Below are 20,215 nucleotides of genomic sequence, written 5' to 3'. Positions count from 1 at the left end.
ATGGTATAGTCTTCTTGTTGCCATGTGCAATGATCTCCTGGTTCTGCTTGCTTCATTTAGCATCAGCTCATGTAAGCCTCTCCAGGCCTCTCTGAAATCATCCTGCTGGTCATTTCTTACAGAACAATAATATTCCATAATATTCATATACCACAATTTATCCAATCATTCTCCAATTGATGGGCATCCTCTCAGTTTCCAGTTTCTGGCCACTACAAACAGGGCTGCCACAAAGATTTTTGCACATATAGATCCCTTTCCCTCCTTTAAGATCTCTTTGGGATATAAGCCCAGGGATTGTAGAAAATGATCATTTAAGGCCTCTTACTCCTACTGATTAGTTCTTCCTAGATGCTCCATTTTAAGGGCCAGCCATCACTCATCTCCACATTGCTCTTCTGATTCTCTAGACTTTCTCTACCATGCCATGTAAACCTCATCTCATACTGGAAGAACCATATATCCCTGTGGCCTTTTCCTCTAATTGACTGGTTCTTTCTAGAATCTCCATTGTAAAGATGTCCAGACCAGTCATACCTTCCCTTCTATAGCTACACTCTTGACTCTTCCACTTCCCCCCTTCTTTTTTCATTCCTCCCCCTAGATTTTCAGTTTTCTTTTATGTGTTGTCTTCCTTCCTCAGCATATAAACTCCTTGAGGAGCTTATTACTTTCTTTTTTTAGTGTTTATATTCTCAGTTAAATGCTTTTTGATTTAACTCTAAATCTGATGATTATATAATTGATGTGATCTTCTGATACTGTTTCCTGCTCTTTTTTTCTCCCTCCTTCCCTCCTGTTTTTCTTCCACCCTCTCTCCCTTCCTCCTTCCATCCCTTCTTCCTCTTCTCCCCCTTTTCCTCTTTCCCTCTCTCCTTTCCTCCCTCTTTCCCTCCCTCCCTCCCTTCCTCATTTCCTTTCTTCCTTTATCCCTCCCTTCCTCCTTTCCTTTCTCCCTCTTCTTTCCTTCCTTCTCTCCCTTCCTCCTCCTTCCTTTCCTCCTTCTCTTCCTCCCTCCCTCCCTTCCTTCCTTCCTTCCTTCTTTCCTTCCTTCCTTCCTCCCTTCCTTCCACAGCACTTGTGAACTTGGAGGTGGAACTGTGCTCTAGGGAAAGGCTTCTTAAACTTTTTCCACTCATGACCCCTTTTCGCCCAAGAAATTTTTAGGCAACCCTGGGTATATAGGTATATAAGATATGTATATAAATCAAACATTTGCTGTGAATAAATCATAATTTTGTGAACACCACATTTAGCTACAAGATCTCATATGGGGTCATGACCTGCAATTTAAGAAGCTGGACTCTATGAAATGGAGCTAAATTATGCATCTTGTTCTCTTTCCTTCCTCAGAAACTAAGGTGGTGACAGGGGTTGGAATGGGGGAGGTTTATGTGTCATACATATTAGGAGAATAAGGTTGTATATTTGTGGTTATATCTTTTGAAGTAAATATTTTGGGTTAAAGTTAATGCGACTATGAATAGTTAAATGGAACTTGGGTGCAGGGAACCTACGCAATACAATGGTGAGAGAACCTACGCAATACAATGGTGAGAGAACCATTGAAAGCTAGCCTAGACATATTTCTCAATCCCTTTAAGGGGGCCAGAAGGTTTTGGGGAGGAGAGGTGAAATGTAGCATATCTGGCCTTCAGGCAGTGTGGGCTCAAAGTGCAGTATTACATGCAAATGAAGAAATGAGGTTTATAGAGATTATTAGGTCATTTGCCTGTGGTCCTTTAGGGAAGTGGCAGAGTCAGGATGAGGAATCCACATCCTCTGACTAAACCCGGCTCTCTTTCTGCTATACTAAGATGATTTTTATTTATGGCGGGTCACATATGATGAAATGAGATGGTATAATCTTTCTTGTTTAGGACCATTTCCTATCAGAAATGTTGCTGTATCTACAATTATCCATCATTTTAATTTACCATTTATTATTTGGATAAAGATGATGTTACTGACCCAGCAACCAAAGAACATGTGAATTTAAGGTTCTTTTTGAGTAGAGAGTAAGGTTATCCCTGAGCCCTCCATACCTCCTATCTGATCCTTTTTAGTTCAGCTGGCTAGAGCAGGGTGCTTTATATCCATCCCATACATAGATACCAAAATTGATTTTCCTAAAGTTTGAGTGTAACCATTTCACCCCTTCCTTAGAAAGCCTTCTGACTGTAGGCTCAGTGCTCTATTCACTGTGTCATGGAGCTCCTTCTAAGATATGATCATCTCTGTGTGTAGAGGTGAGATAGAGGACTTGGTCATGGAAAATGAGTAAATTGAGAAGTTGGTAGGTTAGGGATTTGGAGAGAATATCGATCTGTATATTGAAATCCTTTCATTTAAGGGCAAGGATTGGGGAGGAAAAAAAGCCAGACACTAAACTCATTGACAAAATGAGGGGAGTGTCCTGGAGGGATGTTGACAGCAACAACGACCATGAATTTGTTTGGATGATAGATATAGGTTGAATGAACCTCAAAGGAGGAGGAATTATGGAACTGGTAGAGGTTGAAGTGTTAAAGGGAGCAAGGAGTATTCCAACACTCCCACCTTAAACAATGAGTTAGGGATTGAGAAAGTATAGCCAGTGACAGAAAAGGTATCCTGGGAAGCTTTGTCAGCAGGAGGGAGCTGGTGCTAATATGATGGAAGGAGAAGAAAGAGAAAAGATTTATAATAAAGCATTCTGGGTGGAACAGTGTAAAGAATGGGGTGCATTAGTGTGGGGCATGAAGAGGGGGATAGAATTGAAGTGGATGGGTGCAAGGGAGTAAGAGCAGTGGAGGATGAAGAATAGAGTTGGAATGACAGCTGGGTGTTCAGAATCATTGGGATGGGGAACTGAGGAATGAGTGCAAATAGATTTTTAATATCCTTTAGGAGTCTGACCTCAGAGAGGGGTCTGTTTAGGGTATGAGAGTACTTGTGGGGCAGTGATGGGAGTGGGAAAGTGAATGGAATCTCTCTCCTTTCCTTGGGACAGGACAGACCAGGACAAGAGGGGAGAAGACATATCCCACCCCATAATAGAATGTAAACTCCATGAGGACAGGGACACATCTTTCCAGAACTTTGCATTTCACCCAGTTCTCTGCACAAAATAAGTACTCAGTTGCTTGGTACATTTTGGAGGGAGACTATTGGCAGAAACTGCAGCTTTGAGTTCAAATCTGACCCCAAATCTGTGTGATTCTGGGCAAGTCACTTTAGCCTGTTTGCTTCAGTTTCTTCATCTGTAAAAATGATCTGGAGAAGGAAATGGTAAAAACTGCTCCAGTATCTCTGCCAAGAAAACTCCAAATGGGGTTACAGAAAGTTAGATACAACTGAAATTACGCAGCAACAAACCGCACTAGTTGTTGCCTGGAAGCATTGAGAAGGAAACTGCCTTGTCCAGGTTTAGAAGCTTGAACCCCAGGTTCTCCTTACTTTAAGCCCGCTCTCTGCCAAATACATTACACTGTTTCTCTTGAGTACAGCTATGAAAATGGGGAAGGGGAATAAACATTTACATAGTATTGACTATGTGTCAAGCACTTTTTACAAATATTATCTCCTTTCTCCTCACAATCCTCCAAGATTAGGTGCCCCATTTTAGACTTGAGAAAATTGAGGCAAACAGACATTAAGCCAGTCACCTTGTTAGTAAATGATTAGACCTGGATTTAAATTCAGATCTTCTTGACTCCAGAGAGCACTACCCCACTTATGTCACAGGCTGCCTCCAAATGCTGGTGATTTCTAAGAGCTTCAAAGAGGACAATCTGAGAAACCAGAGGAAACAGGTTTGAAAAAAAATTTTAAATCTTTTTTTCTTTTCCATGTTACCTGATATGCTCCATGCTTAGACATCTTTGGGCCCAAAATGGCAACTCATTCAACAGCGTATAACCATTTGGGAGCTTGAGCACCTGGCTTGAAAATGATTTTAGTAAAAATGTGCTCATCACTTCCCTTTCATGGGAATTTGCAGTCTCAGGCCAGTTCTGTGCTTTCTTTAGTAAGGTATCCTCTCTGTGATTGGTCTAGTACAGGGGTCTTCAAACTACGGCCCTCAGGCCAGATGCAGCAGCTGAGGACGTTTATCCCCCTCACCCAGGGCTATGAAGTTTATTTAAAGGCCCACAAAACAAAGTTTTTGTTTTTACTATAGTCCGGCCCTCCAACAGTCTGAGGGACAGTGAACTGGCTCCCTATTTAAAAAGTTTGAAGACCCCTGACTCTCTAGCACCATGGAGAATGAAAGATCGGGGTGGGTGCATGTTTCAGGATAAGGTAGAATGAGAGCCAACAAATAGAGTAAAATCCTCCAAGTGAAGGATTCCATCTCTTCAGAGAGAAGCTCCCATGGGATAAGACCAGATTTATGCTACAACCATCCCCTAGTCACTCATCTACTCTACTTTATCACTGGCTCTCCACCGTTCATTTATCTTCCTAATCTAAAGTAGAGCCAAGTGCTTCCTTTTTCCAGAGAAATTTTTAGGTGCCTCTGGCTCTGTAGTTAATTCTCATTTGGTCTTGTTTACTGCTGGTGCAGTTCTTCTGTTTATTCAGTCCTTAGTGAGAGGTGAATTGAATAACAAGGGTACCTGGGGGCTGATTGCATTTGTTGATGTAGCAGAAGCAGGAGACAAGTTCACAGGACACTGGGGCATATTAAACAGTAGAGCCTTATGGGAGAATTACTCAGTTCAGTTCAACAATTCATTTCGGCAAACATTGCAAGACATTGTATTAGGGCTGGAGATGCCAGGACAAAAAAAAAAAATGAGATAGTTCTGCCCTCAAAAAACTTACATTCTCTCTGGAGTGGAGATAAGTAAATACTAAAGAGCTTTGCTAATTTTTTTTGGAATCTCGCCTACTTCAATTGGTATTACATTTATAATAAATTTTGCCTCACGTATGGAGACGGGTTCAAGCTTGCAAATTCTTTTGATGCACTTGGAGAGACCAGTATGCAATTGAACCTCTTTGAACCTCAACAGCAGGAATTTGAAACCTTTTTTTGTGCAGTTCATCCAATAGTGTGCTGGAACCAGTTTGTACTGGCTTTCTAAAATCAAGTGTTTAATTTTCAGTGTGAGAATTTATATCTTGAAAATCCCTAAACTACAAATTGGTTTGATTTATATTTTCATTGATTGTTTGGATTTAAGTGATGGTTAAAGTGAAAAATAATTCAAATTAAACTTAAAAGGTTTCAATTTGTATACTTCCTCAACTATTTGTTAAATGTTTACTAGCAAATCTCTGTATGGGTCTCTTTGGCAGTCTAGAGAAGTCTATGGACACCTTTTCAGAATAATGTTATTAGATGCATAAAATACATCAGATTACAAAGATGTATAACAATATGGAAATTCAAGTATAAAAATCTATTTTATATAAAAAAAAGCTTCCACATCCCAGGTTCAGAATCCCCATATTGAGGAAGTAGGAGACCACTGACTATTTTTGAATATCTAGGCCTGATATAGTTGGAGACATAGAGGAACAGATTAGGATTAAGAATACCACTTTGGCAACTGTGTGCAGGATGTATTATCAAAAGGAATAAGAAGCAGAAATATCCATTAAGAGACTTTTCTAAAATAGTCCAGGCCAAAGGAGTTAAGGATCTAAAATAAGATTGAAATTGTGTGAGTGAAGAGAAGGGGGAGCTGCAAGAAATTTGTGGAAGTAGGATAAATAAGACTTGGCAACTGGTTGATTATAGGAGTTGAGAGAGAGGGAGATATGAGAGTTAAGAGAGAAGGAAGAATCAAAGCTGACACCAAAGTTGTTTTTCTGAGTAACTGGAAGTATAGTTGTACCTTCAATAGTAATGGGGATATTTAGAGTAAGAGTAGGTTTGGAGAAAAATATGACAAGTTCCATAGTAACCTAGACTGGTGATGGTATCATCAGGAAATTCTGTAGTGGGAAGCCCATCATACCTATTTGAGTAGAATGAAATCCCAGCACCACAACCACAATCTAGAAAATCTCAGGCCAATGCCCTCTCCAAACTCTACTTAACTATTGCTTAGTTCCAGCATTATTACCATCACATTCATGCCCAGTTGCCTCTGCTGCCCTTGTGACTTTATGCTGGTCAAGGTTGGGAAGTGTAGGGGAGCCCATGAACATAAATGATGTAAGCACACAGAAATTCAATGTATTTATTTATAGGAATGGGATACTTATACACTGAGAAGCAAGATTTATTTCTTAATTAAATAAGAGCTCTCTGCACAGTAAATAAATCAACCTTACATACGTGCATTCTGCAGCCGCTTTGACTAGTAGTTAACTTTCTTCTCTGGAGGAAGAAATGCTCTCTATTGGCAAATACAACTCCCAAACCAAATCATCATTTGAATTTCATCTAATAAGAATCTGTGTGCACCGATGCAGAACACATCCTATTGAACAAAAACCAACCTTCCCAAACTAAGACTCAGACAATGTTCTTTATGATTACATGTTCATAAGCAAGATCTAGAAAGTCTAGGATGCTTCTGAACATTTTTTAAAAATAACATAATTATCAAGAAGAAGAATAATGAGAAAAAAGATTCTTTTTTGGGGGTAGTGTTACATATTTGGGTGCTTTTTTCCATGTTGATTTTTATGTAGTTCCTACAGCATTCACTGATGGACATGTGGTAGATGTTTAATAAGAAATGACTAGATTCAATTAAAATGTTCCAATTTTCTTGAACAAAATTTTATTAAGCACTTACAATGGGAGCTCTCTATGTGAGGCAGGAGGGAAGATATATCCTTTAAAAAAGATATAGTGTCTTAGCCCCCATGGAACTCACAATCTAAAGGAGAGAAGTGATAGTTTCATTGGAAGGGGGTGCTTTCCACTGATGAGAATTTCAGCTATTCTGTGATGCATAGCTTTACAGCAAGGATTCTTGACCTTTTTGTGTCATGGATTTTTTTAGTTTGATAAAGCCCATGGAACCCCTTCTATGAGGAGACAATTTATTGAAATAATTATAAGAATATTTAAAAAACAAATTTATAGACCCCAGGTTAAGAATTCTTGCCTTTTAACAACAACATTGTAAGACCCACATGTGCAAAAATGTTTGTAGAAAGTCTTTTTATATTGGAAAGGAACTGGAAATTGAATGGATGCCCACCAGTTGGGGAATGATTGAATAAGTTATGGTGTATGAATGTAATGGAATATTATTCTTCTATAAGAAATAACCAACAGGCTGATTTCAAAAAAGCCTAGAAAGATCTATATGAACCGATGCCGAGGGAAATGAGCAGAACCAAGAGAACATCTTACACAGTAACAAGATTATGTGATAATCAATTGTAATGGACTTGGTCTTCTCAGCAATGCAGGGATTTGAAGCAATTGGGATGGAAAATGCCAGTCACATCCAGAGAAAGAAATATGGATACTGAATGTGGATTGAAGCATAGAAGTTTTCACCTTCTTATTTATTGTTTTTTTCTCATGTTTTTTTTCCTGTTTGCTCTGATTTTTCTTGCACAATATGACAAATATGGAAATATGTTTAAAAAGATTGCACATATTTAACCTGTGTCAGATTATTTGCTACCTTGGGGAGCAAAGGGATAAGAAAGGAAGGAAGAAAAATTTTGAACACAAAGTTTTACAAAAATGAATGTAGAAAACCATCTTACATGTAACTAGAAAAATAAAATACCATTTTAAAAAAAGGAAAAAAGGCAACTTTGAAAGTCTTAAATTAAGAATTTAGAATCCATTAAATGTCAAGCCTTTTGAGGGTAAGAACTGTCTTTTTTGTTTTTGTGTTCCTAGAACTTAGTACTGTGCCTGGCACCTAGTAGGTACTTAATGGTTATTGACTGACTGATTTAGGACCTTTGATCAATGACCATAAATTCCAATTGTACACTCAATGTACAATTTGAGATATTTTTAAATGGACATGGACAATGGGAATTTGTTTTGCTTGACTATATATGTTTATAACAGGGATTTTGTTATTTTTGCTTTCTCAGTTGGAAGGACAGGAGGAAGAAAAAGAGGGAGAGAATATGAAACTGAAAACAAGATAAATATAATTTTAAAAAACTCAGTGATTAAGTAAGTTTGTGCATAGGTATATACCTATATATTAATTTACATATCTATATATACACAGGAATCTATATATGTATGAATGTGTATATATACACACAATATGTATATGTATATATATATATATATATATAATATACATAGGCCTATGTGTATGTGTGTGTGTATACAAAACTATATACACCCCCATGTATATATATAGACATATGTGCACACACCCACACATATACATACATACAAAACACACACATATATCTATGTATATATGTGTGTATCTATCTATATATAGATAAAATGTTTTCATTATTTTATTTATTTCACTTTGTATGAGTTCATCTGCTTCTCTCCCCAACCCCCTATGCTTCTTTGTATAAAGACAATTTAATTTCATTATTTTAGGAAATTTTTTCCTTAAAAATATGCATTTGTTGGTTCCATAAATTGCTTTACTGACTTCCTGCTAACCTTTAAATTACAAATAATATTGATTGGTAAATATTAGGGACAAGTGCCACTGTGTGCAGGATCATTGAAGGCTTGGGAATATCACACATTTTCAGTGACTAACATGACCTTTGCTAAGGAGAGAGATTAAAATCACATATATTTTCTTCCACAATAATTCATCCAAGCTTCATCTAAAGCTAAAAGAATGCATAGATTTTCTACTCAAGTTGTACTAGATACTAAGAACTGATCATTTCTGTTGTCCGACCACTTCAATAATCCATTCAGAATCTAGAGAAGGAACATAGAATAAGAACAACTTCCAGACTTGGATTTGGAGACTTCTGTTTGAATCTAAATTGTACACTTAACCACTTGTGAAAGAGTAAGCACAGCAATTCTCTGAGCCTGTTTCTTTATCTATAAAAATAGATAATAATACCCATCTCATAGAGTTGTTGTAAGGAAAGCCATTTATAAACCTTATGGCTCTATCAGAGCACTGTGTTATTAATAAATTGAACCAATACGTATTGATAGAATTCCTACTGTGTGCCAGGCCTACCTTTTTCCCCAAAGGGAGAGATATTTAAGATGAGTTTTTGTCTTCAAAGCAATCACAGACTACTTGAAATCTATTGGTGAAGGAAACACCTCAACTAATATATGACAAGTCAAGTTGCTTCTATGATTAAAACTCACTGAGCCTTAATTCCTTCATCTGTAAAATAAGGAAACTGAGGTCCTTCTGACCTTCTGAACCTAATTCTGAGGTCCATTCTACCTCTAGATTTAGATTTCTGTGATATGTAGAAAGGGGTTTTCCTTTATTTTGTTGATATAGTAGTTAATATATATGAAGCATGACTTAAAAAAAAAATCCGCCACATTACTTTATAAACTGATTGGAACTTACCTGTTCCAACAGAGTAATTTCCTGGGGAGCCCAGCCCCTTATTCTAACAATGTTGTCCTTGTTCCAAATGACTAGGAAGCTCCTCTTTGAGAGTAGCTTTCACACCATTTCTTTCAAACATCCTCAGTTTTAACAAATCTTCATCCTTTGGCTATTTCTAAGAATGAAATCAAGTGTAAACTACATCAAAATGGGAAGTCATATTTAGATTTCAGATGAGATCTTGAATCTTCTGGCTGTGTAGTTTGAAAAGAGATGTTATGGAACCATAAGTGTATTTCTACACTAAGTGGCCAGTCTCCTAAATCTGCTCTGTTTGTTAACAAAATAATTTTTCTTATCACTTAGTCATGTCTTATATTGTTACACTTTTCAGAGTTGGAGGGAGAATTGTGATCACTATTAAATAAAGCATCATTTTTGCTTTATTTGCATTTTGCTTTGTGGGGGATTTCATGATGTGATTTCATCATCATAGACGACTGACTGGAAGGATGGGAATCCCTTTCACCTGAAGTTACCTAGGGCACTGAGAAACTGAGTGATGTTTCAGAGAAATGATTTGAATCCTAAGCTTCCCTGTTTCTAAGTCCCATCTACTACATCTCATTGACTCATCGTTAAGAAACGTGAACTGGAGAAAAAAGGAAGGAAAAGTTTATATGTTTATCTTATATTGACGTCATATTACCCAGTACAAAACATACACTTCTCTTAAAATTCTGATGCAGGAGATTTAATTTGACCAGGACTAAAATGTACAGGCTAAGCTTCTATTTGGTGCCTGCATCCCAATTACATGTCTCATCATTCTTGAGTTTAGTCATTTAAAAACAAATCCACTGGGGAGTTCATTGTCTTGATGTATTTCTTTAATGTGTACATTGAGTTTACTAGCATTGTTCTGACCTTGAAAATGTTGTGGTATTTTACACTGTGCAGTGACATTTATGGGCCCATTTGGACTCCAATAAAGAGGTTGATTTCCATAGATTAAATGTCAAGTTCGAAACAGCACTGGGTAATTTAATACTCTGGTGTTGTCCAGTTGCATTCAAAATTGGGGCAGTTGACTGGACAGTTCTCTCTATTACTAACTTACTACTGCAACTGAAATTGCTTACCAGTAAAAGGTCAAAATATGAATCTAGAGGGAATCAGGACAATCAATGTGGTATAATTTGATACCTGCAGCAGCACTTTTTTTTGTTTTTTAAACACAAGTGCATATGCTGGTTTGTGGGTGAACAAATTATTGAATTATTGATAAAGATGGTTAATAGGTAATTCAAAACCTATGTGAGAATATACCCAAGCAGAGTTTCCTGGAAAATTTAAACATTCTTGTTTAATTGTGGTTCAAAAGGCTTGCCCTCAGGCCTCAGGACTATCCCAGCATTTGTGGAAATATCTGCTTGATGGGGGCAGACTTGTTAGACTGTTGGTCTAACAAATTTTTGTGTCTAAACCAACTGACAGTGTAAACTGACTATGTTCAAATGTCAACTGTCAAAATAGAGCTGTCACAAAAACAATTTTTGATAAAAGCAAATTGGTTGTTTGACATAACTTGATTTTTTTTACTTGACTGTCTTGTGTTTTTTTTTTTTTTTTGACTGACAATTATGAAAATCAGTCAAAGCTCCAAAGTCAATTGGAGCTAACAGGATGATATGATAAAAAAAAAAACAGCCCTAACATAAAATCAGATTACATTAATAGAGAAGTATCCAAGACAAAGAAACTGAGAGACTTGTAATGTTCTGTATAAAAACTATTCTTAGAGCCATATTTTATCAAGGACATTGATAAGTTGAAGAACATCCAGAAGAGAGAGACTAGGTTAGAGAAGGGACTGGAGAAAGTACTATAAGAGAATCATTTGAAAGAATGTTAACCTAGAGAAGAGAAGACTCAAGAGCCTCTGTGGATGTAATAACTATTTCCAAGAACTTGAAGGGCTGTCATCTATAGTCTACCCACTGATGAACAATAATTTATTAAATTCCTACTATGTGTCATGCTCTGTGCTAGGTACTAGGGATATAAATTTAATAAATCAAGTAATCACTAAAATAAACTTATAATCAAATAATTAAGATGACAATGACATATACATGTTCATATATACATGTGTACATATTGAATAAATATAGAAACAAATACAAATAAATACATTAGCTTTATTTGGTTTGGTCTTGGAGGCTAGAATTAGAAGCAATGTGTGGAAATTGAAGAGAGTCAGATTAGACTTGATTTCAGTAACTAAAGTAATTCAAAAGTTTAATGGGTTACTTTGAGAAAGAGTAAGTTCCTCATCATTGGAAGTTTTCAACTGGTGTCCTGGATGATCAAGTGTTGAGGATGTTGTATAGGAAGGAATGTGTAGGAAGGAAAGAAGAAAGGAAAAGGAAGAAGGAAGGGAGGGAGGGAGAGAGGAAAGGAGGAAAGGAAAAGAAGGGAAAAAGGAAGAAGAGGAAAGGAGGAGGGAAGGAAAGAAATGTTTTTAAAGCATTTTTGTGTTAATACTATACCAGGCACTTTACAAATTGATCTTATTTGATCTTTGTAATGACCCTGTAAAGTAGATACTATTATTCTTTTTATTTTACAGTAAGGAAAAGTGAGACAAACAAGTTAAGTGACTTGCTCAACAAACTGGCAGTGTCATTTGTCCAGGGTGCTAGAGCTGCTAAGTGTCTAAAGCTATATTTGAATTCTGGTCTTCTTGGTTAGACTTGGTCAGGTCCAGTATTCTACTGAGCCACCTGATTGCCTCTAGAGAAGATTACTCTTCGTGTTTGGATTGTGCTAGATGTTCTCTGAAGTCCTTTTAACTCTGAGAGTCTGTGATTCAATCAAAGCGTGAACTGAATATGTGCATGTGATATGTATCTATGTATATACACACATAATATAAAATATATATAAATGTATACATATAGTTAAAGATATAACAAGAATATATAATTAGCAATGTAACATATAAGATAATATATATCACCATATAAATGTAATATAATATATAGTAAAACATGAAGTTTGGATTAATTTTGAACTAACAGGTACTAGCATCAGAAGTGACACTTCAGACGAGAAGTCCATTCCAAACTTCACTTGTGGAATATCTCACATATTGAAACCATATTTAAATGAAATTCTTATGGCAGAGAGTTAAATATAATGCAAAGGAAAGCCACAACTCTAATTTAGCTGCCAAAAGTCATTGACAGGCTTTAAAAGTGATCTATTTTTTTCCTGTTCTATTCTTCATGTGCCACATGCAACAGAATGCTAGAGTAGGAGTGGGATTGGGGGGGGGGGACTGTTGACTGCAATGCATTTCTTCAAGAGGAGACTGGCAGACTGGCTAAAATTTTCATTTATAATCCTAATGTTTTTGTAAGACAATCATCTAGTTGTTTAGTCTACATTAATTCTAAACATCTGGGCTGTCGGAAATGTCTGGATGACTGACTACATTTTTCTCATGGTCTGCATGTTTTGGTAGACATTGCCATCTACCCATAGCAAAATATAACCCAGGTAAAATAGGATATGTGTCAAGGAGAGAAGCAGATAAAAGCTGCCCAGAATCTAAAGCCATTTCCTTTCTCCTCAGAACATAGAGTTTTCCTGTTTTACTTTAAGTAACCAGATCCTTTGCCTTGGGGAAGCCTATCTACAACTCTGCATTTCTGCTACTCTGATGACTTACACAGCCACCTGTGAGAAATGGAAAGTCGAATGCGGAGCAGAAGTTGGACCTACGGTAAAGTTTGGGATAAATAGAATGGGAGTCTCTTCTGATGAGAAGAATATTTGAACAGCCTTCTCTCCTCCGGAGCTTATCCTTTCACCAACCTTTACTCAGCCTTTGAATGCCCCAGTTCTAGGCATTACACAATTATCAAGACATATCCAAACTCTTCTAGGCATATGGAATATAGTAAATGGCCATACTAATTTAATAAATGATAAACCCAAAGATCCAAGCTTTTGGAATCAAAATTTGTTATTTGACAAGATCTTCTGGGAAAACTAGAAAACAGTATGGCAGAAATTGGGTATAGACCAATATCTCACACTGTACACCAAGAAAGGTCGAAATAGGTACATGATTTATACATAAAGGGTGATATCATAAACTAATTTAAAGAGAATAGAAAAGTTTATCTGTCAAATTTTATGGATAAGGAAAGAATTTAGGATCAAAGAAAATATAGTGAGCATTATAAAATGTAAAATAGATAATTTTGATCACATAAAATTAAAAGTTTTTACACAAACAAAACCAATGTAACCAAACTATTATAAAGAAAGCAGAAAATTGGGGAATTTTTTTTGCACCAAGTACTTCTGATAGAGGCATCATTTCTCAAATACATAAAGAACTGAGTCAAATTTAATTAAAATACAAGTCATTTCCCATTTGATAGTCAAAGGATAAGGATAGGCAGTTTTCAAAGAAGTCAAAGCTATGTAATATCATATAAAAATGTTCTAAATCACTTTTGATCAGAGAAATGCAAATTAAAACAATTGGGGTACCATCTTATCCCTATCAGAGTAGCTAACATGACAAAAAGGAAGATATTAGATGTTGAAAAAGTTGGGGAAAAACTGGGACACTAATGCCTTCTTGTAGAGTTATGAACTTATCCAACCATTCTGGAGAGCAATTTGGCACTGTGCCCAAAAGGGTATAAAACTGTGCATACCAGCAATACCACTGCTTGGTCTAAATCCCAAAGACATCCAAAAAAGGGGAAAGGACCTACGTGTAAAAAATATTTATAGCAGCTCTTTTTGTGGTGGCTAAGAATTGGAAATCAAAGGAATGTCTATTGGGGAATGACTAAATAAACTATGGCATATGATTGCAATGAAATATTATTCTATAAGAAATTACAAAGCTGAATGATTTTGGAAAAACTTGGAAAGATATGAATTGATACCATAGTTAAATGAACAGAACCAGAAGAAAGTTTTACACAGTAACAGTAATATTGTTCAATGAAGAATGTTGAATGACTTACCTGTAATTCAGCAATACAGTGATTCAAGATAATCCCAAAAGACTAATGATAAAACATGTTATCAACTTCCAGAAAAAGAACTAATATTGATTGCAGACTGAAGCATTCCATTTTACTTTCTTTTTCTTTTATTTGAGTCTTCTTGTACAAAGTGACAAATAAGGAAATGTTTTACATAATTGCATATATATAGCATATAGATCTGATTGCTTATATTTCAGGGAGGGGTGAGAGATGGGAGAAGGGGAGGAATTGAATTTGGAACTCAAAACATTAAATAAAAATATTTTTTAAATTAAAAAATAAAGAATTGCCTCAGGTGTTAAAATGATTTTATAAGGTTACCTAACAAATACACGTCAGCAATTGTCTTGAACACAAGTTTTTCTAATATACAAGTCAGAAAGCTTTTTATTTTTTTTCTTTAAAGGACAGCTAGGAGATGCAGTGGGTACATCAAATGCAGAGTCAGGAAGACTCATCTTCCTGATTCAACTCTGGCTTCACACACTAGTCGTATAACTAGTCATTTAATATTATTTGCTTCAGTTTCCTCATCTGAAAAATGAGGTGGAGAAGGAAATGATGAACCATTCTAGTATCTTTTCCAAGAAAACTCCAAATGGAGTCATGAAGAGTTAGACATGACTGAACAACAACTTTGTCTAATTTGAATCCTGAATTTCTCAATGTCAGAAGTTGTTTCTTCATCCCCTCACTCTAAGGCATTATTCTCATTTGTAATGGATACAAAAGATATCACCTTTGTAGGCATATAACCTGATCAATTTTTATGCTCAATCTAACATCACCATCACCACTAATTGGTCAAAGATAATTGTAATTCCTCAGAACTCTTGCACAAACTCTGATTTAAAGATCAACTTGTCTTCCCTCATTTTAAAGATAAAGAAACAGAGGGCAACTTGACATGAAGATCAAAGAAAGTAAGTTAACTTCAAACTAGAATTAACTGAGGTTTCTTTCCTTCTACAATCTCTATGAATTCCAGAGTCATCTGCTTTCATTCCAACACTAAATCTCTGAGATCTACAATTCTGAAGTTCTTCCATTGCTTTGTATTTCCTATAAAAATGTTTTCTAAGCATGTGTCTTTCTAACACTGACATTCATCTGGTAATTCTATATCTTTGGGCATCACGGAACATGCATCTTAATGAAAGCATGGATGGAAGTGACATAGAGGGCAATGGAAAGAGCTTGGAGGCAGGAAGTTACCATCAATGATTTCAAAGAGAAGTGGGTCTAAAGGATCTTATTAAGGACTAGTGTAACTGAAAAAGGAGGCACACTGCTCATAAAATAAAAGCAATCAATCAGATAATCAACAAGCACTCATTGAATGCCAAGTATAAGCCAAGACAGGGCACCTAAATAGTGTCATGAAGAGTGCCAGGTCTGGATAGAGGGAGACTCATCTTCCTGAAGTCAAAGCCTCAGACATTTACCAGCGTGTGACCTTGGGCAAGACACAACACTCTGTCTCAGTTTCCTCATCTGTAAAATGAGTTGGGGAAGGAAATGGCAAGTATCTTTGCCAAGAAAACCCCAGAGATCACAAAGAATCAGACAGACTTTATACATATAAAGATACATAAAATATACATATATACATACATATGAAGGTATGTACATTACATATTTTTAAATGTATATGTTCTTTTCCTATTTAGAATGTGAACAGCTTAAGAGGGACAGTTTCATGTCTGTGTTTGTATCCCCAGCATAATGTAGTGGTTGACACATGGTAGATAGACAATAAATGTTTGCAAGTCAACTAAAGGAACTGATAATTTTTGAAAGGGTCAGAGGGTAGAAAAGTGGTTTGGGGCTTAAATTGAAAAAAGTTATATATATATAAAAAATTATATATAAAAAAAAAAAAATATATATATATATATATTTTTTTTTTTTTGCGAGGGTAAGGAGAAGAATAGGATTTCCCAAGTCCCTTGACCAGTGATTTGAGGATAAATTATCCCCAGAGGATTTTACTAGGGAGCTGCAAGAGAAAGGCACTAGTCTAGGCTTTCAAATCCTTTACCATCCTGAGGGCTGAAAACATATTCTGAAGGACTGTGAATTGCACCCTAAGCCACAAAATTCCATGACAATGAAGTAGATTATTGCTTCTTAATCTTTTTCCACTTGAGACTCCTTTTTGCCCCAGAAATTTTTATGCAATCTTCAGTATATAGATATATAAAATTGGTATACAAATCAAACATTTACTCTTAATAAATCATAATTTCATGATCCCCACATTCAGTTACATGACCCCTTCCAATAAGGTCATGACCCACAATTTAAGAAGCTTTGAAATAAAGAGGGTTTAGTATCAGGACTTTGAACAAAGAGTCCTTCACCTAGAGTTCATGAACATTTTTTTTTTAAAGTATATCTTGATATTATCAGCTTCCTTTGTAATTCTATGCATTTTTTTGCATTTGAAACATTTTTTAGTGTTAAAATATGGATTTGCCAGATTTCCCAAAGAGTCTATGACACTCACAGAAGGCCAGGATTCTCATGTATGTATGTATGTATGTGGTATATGTATCAATTTATCCATCTGTGTCTCTTTATTCATATCTCTATCAATCTACCTATCTATCCACTTATCTATATATCTCTGTTATGTATCCATCTATCTGTCTGTCTATATTTGATGACACTTCCATAACTGGCAATCCTTAGAATCAGGATTAAATATAAGTGTAGTGTGCTTTCTAGAGCCCCCAAGTGGGGTGCCAAAATGTAGTGTTCAGACTAGTTCTCTGGAGGATTTTGGGACCAGCCCGAATCTTTGGTCTTAGAGGAAGAGTGACGAGGTAGGGACCCATGTGGATGGTCAAACATGGAGTCTGTTTATTTCAAATTCTTTCAGCCCTAAATACCTTAGTAAAATCACATCACCACAGCACACTGAGCATGTTACATTACTACAACACACTGGGCATGTGCTAACTATAAGCACCCTGCTATTATTATGTAAATTCATCTTTTACTGTAAGTATCTCTGCTTCAAGTAGAATACAGGTTGTCACACACCAATTCAGGAAGGCTGAGATGCCCCAAGGGGGGATGAGAGTCGAACCAGACATTGTCAGCAGGTTCCCTCTGGGCTGAAGGATCTTATAACTCACTGAGAGTTCCCCCACTGTCTGTAGAATCTTATATAAGATTCCTTATAAATATTCATCTCTTATTGGACCTCTCTCACTTATTTTGACTGTAATCTCTATAGTAAAATCCCTTTTAGATATCTGAGGAAATGATGTGCCATTATTACAGAGTAAGGATAGAGGAAACAGTAAATCCTGTTTTTTTTTTTTTTTTTTCCTATGAGAGACCTGAAATTTAGCAAACCCTAGTAAGAAGTGATGGCAGCTAGAAAGCTGAATGAGAGTACCAGAGATTCAAGATCTAGGCTTGCAGTTAAGAGGGAAAAAATAGGATCAAGGGGATTCCACAGGCCCTTATTGCCCTAGTTCTCAAATTTCATTCTAAAGTGAATCTGAGGGCAGGTACTGGACCACTGATACTGAAGCATCTCTGAATGTACATAAAATCACTACAAAGATTCGTTAACCTCTGAACAAAAGATCCCATATGAATGGTATTATAAGTGATTTCATTATGAAATCTTTTGGCCTTTGTGAGATGATAAAGGTCAAATACAAGGTGAAATACAAAAGAGAGCTGATTCTTCAGATCAATCATAACTGCTTCATAGAACTATTACTAGGAAGATGTGTCCAGAGTTTTGCCTCAAGGCATTAAAATCTCATTGATAATGACAGTACTTAAATCCTTTTCACTTAGAAACAACTGATTTTAGCATCTAATTAGCAATAATTAGTTAAAATAGAAAGATGAAAGAGAATGGACTTCCTTCCCTTGGTAGCTGTATCTTAGAGGGCCCAGCAATGGACTCATGGTATCAAAGGTTCTTTTCCATTAGTGAAGGACTCCTTTTTTGTGTGTTAAAACCACTTTTGCAGTCTGATGAAGCCTATGGAAGCTTTCTCAAAATAAGATTTTAAATGCATAAAATAAAATTTATAATAAATTAAGTATATTGAAACAATTACAAAAGTCTATATTTTGATATCTGTTTCAACATAACTGAATAGAATACATACACACAGACATATATAATTACAGACATATAATAATATGTGTTCTTTCTCTCTTCCATTCTTTCTCTTTCTCCTTGTCAATAAATCCACAGATCCAGGTTAAAAATCCCTGGCTTCTAGTGTATCAGTGTCCTGAAGACTGTTCTGCTCCTTAACTCAATTTGCCTTATAAAGTTGTTTAGAGAGTCATTCGATAATATTTGGCTTGGATATATTTTGTGAAACTTGCCCTATGGGCCAAAATTGCTACCTAGCTCTGCTATAAAGACAGATTGGTAGGAATGGGGAGTAGGAACTCAATATGAAAAGACATAGTAAGAATGATCCTGCCTGTTTATTGAATCCTGTGTTATTCTTCAGTTATTTGCTATTGCTATTGCCAGGAAACTTGAAGCTTGAGTCTTTCCTCTCTTTTGACTTCTTCCAGAACAAAATGGCCCAAGGACTCATAACACACATCTCTTATAGTTTGTATAAAAAGACCAATGTTGCTTAGTATAACCTATGAAATAAGATATCATTGACAGGTGAAAGGTTTTCTCCTGATTTTCTGTCCTCAAATAAAGGAGGATAAAATATTGGGTCAGTTTTTCTGCTTTTTGTACCAATTATAGCCATGTTATTCCTTTAATTGGCAAGTATTAGCCTTCAGAAAGAAGGCAAGGCTCAGAAATAATCATGTTTGGGAAAATTACATTTCTTCTGTGACTAACTCTTGAGTTAGCATCTCCATGAGACAATTTCCATGCCAACATGGACTTTAGAAAGGGAAGTGTTTTTCCTTTTTCAGGTATGGGAAAAAGTTTAATTGGAGATTTCTATATCACTTCTATTTGAAGAGGAGAGCATAGGACTATCTATATATTGAAGATGTTATTTTCATCATCACTGTCAACTTTATTAGTATAGGTCATATAATTATATAGTATAAACATGATATATGTCAATGTTATAATTATGCTATTACTAAGTTGTGTCATTATTGTAGCAAGGTTGGGGAGCACTCAAAGCAAGCCAGAAATCAGAAATCAGGCCTGAGCCTTGCTTCAGTGATCCTTCTCATATACTATCATCAAGTCACAAAAATACCCACTGATGGGCAATCTTTTCTAGTGAAGGGAGGTTAAGTTCAATGTGAAGATCAGAAGTATGACTCTAAGACCAAATTTCCCAACTAGAATGTTACCATTCAGTTATTCAACTTTGGACATACTCTGCAATCTGACTCCCAAGAAATATTGAACCCCATCGTACGACTCCTATGGCAAAACAGAAGGAAATGGGGGGGGGAAATCATTGCTTTCTTGGCTGTGCAGAAGACTAAGTCACACACAACTACCAAGAAAGAAAGAGAGGAAAAAACTGTACTACTGCAGTCAAGCTACTAAAGGTTCTAGGAGTTCTCTGGTCACTTTGTCTTTTTTGACTATCCTAGAACTGATATGGAGATTGGGCCAATATGACTAGGGTACAGCAGCCTTGAAGCCAACAAACTGGTTGAATATCTTCCCTAGAGGATATCTATATGTGTATGTGCTTGCACATGTGGGTGAGTGTA

This window comes from Sarcophilus harrisii, chromosome 2, assembly GCF_902635505.1.
Source record: "Sarcophilus harrisii chromosome 2, mSarHar1.11, whole genome shotgun sequence".
Taxonomy (NCBI): Eukaryota; Metazoa; Chordata; class Mammalia; order Dasyuromorphia; family Dasyuridae; genus Sarcophilus; species Sarcophilus harrisii.
Note: the sequence above shows the minus strand (reverse complement) of the source record.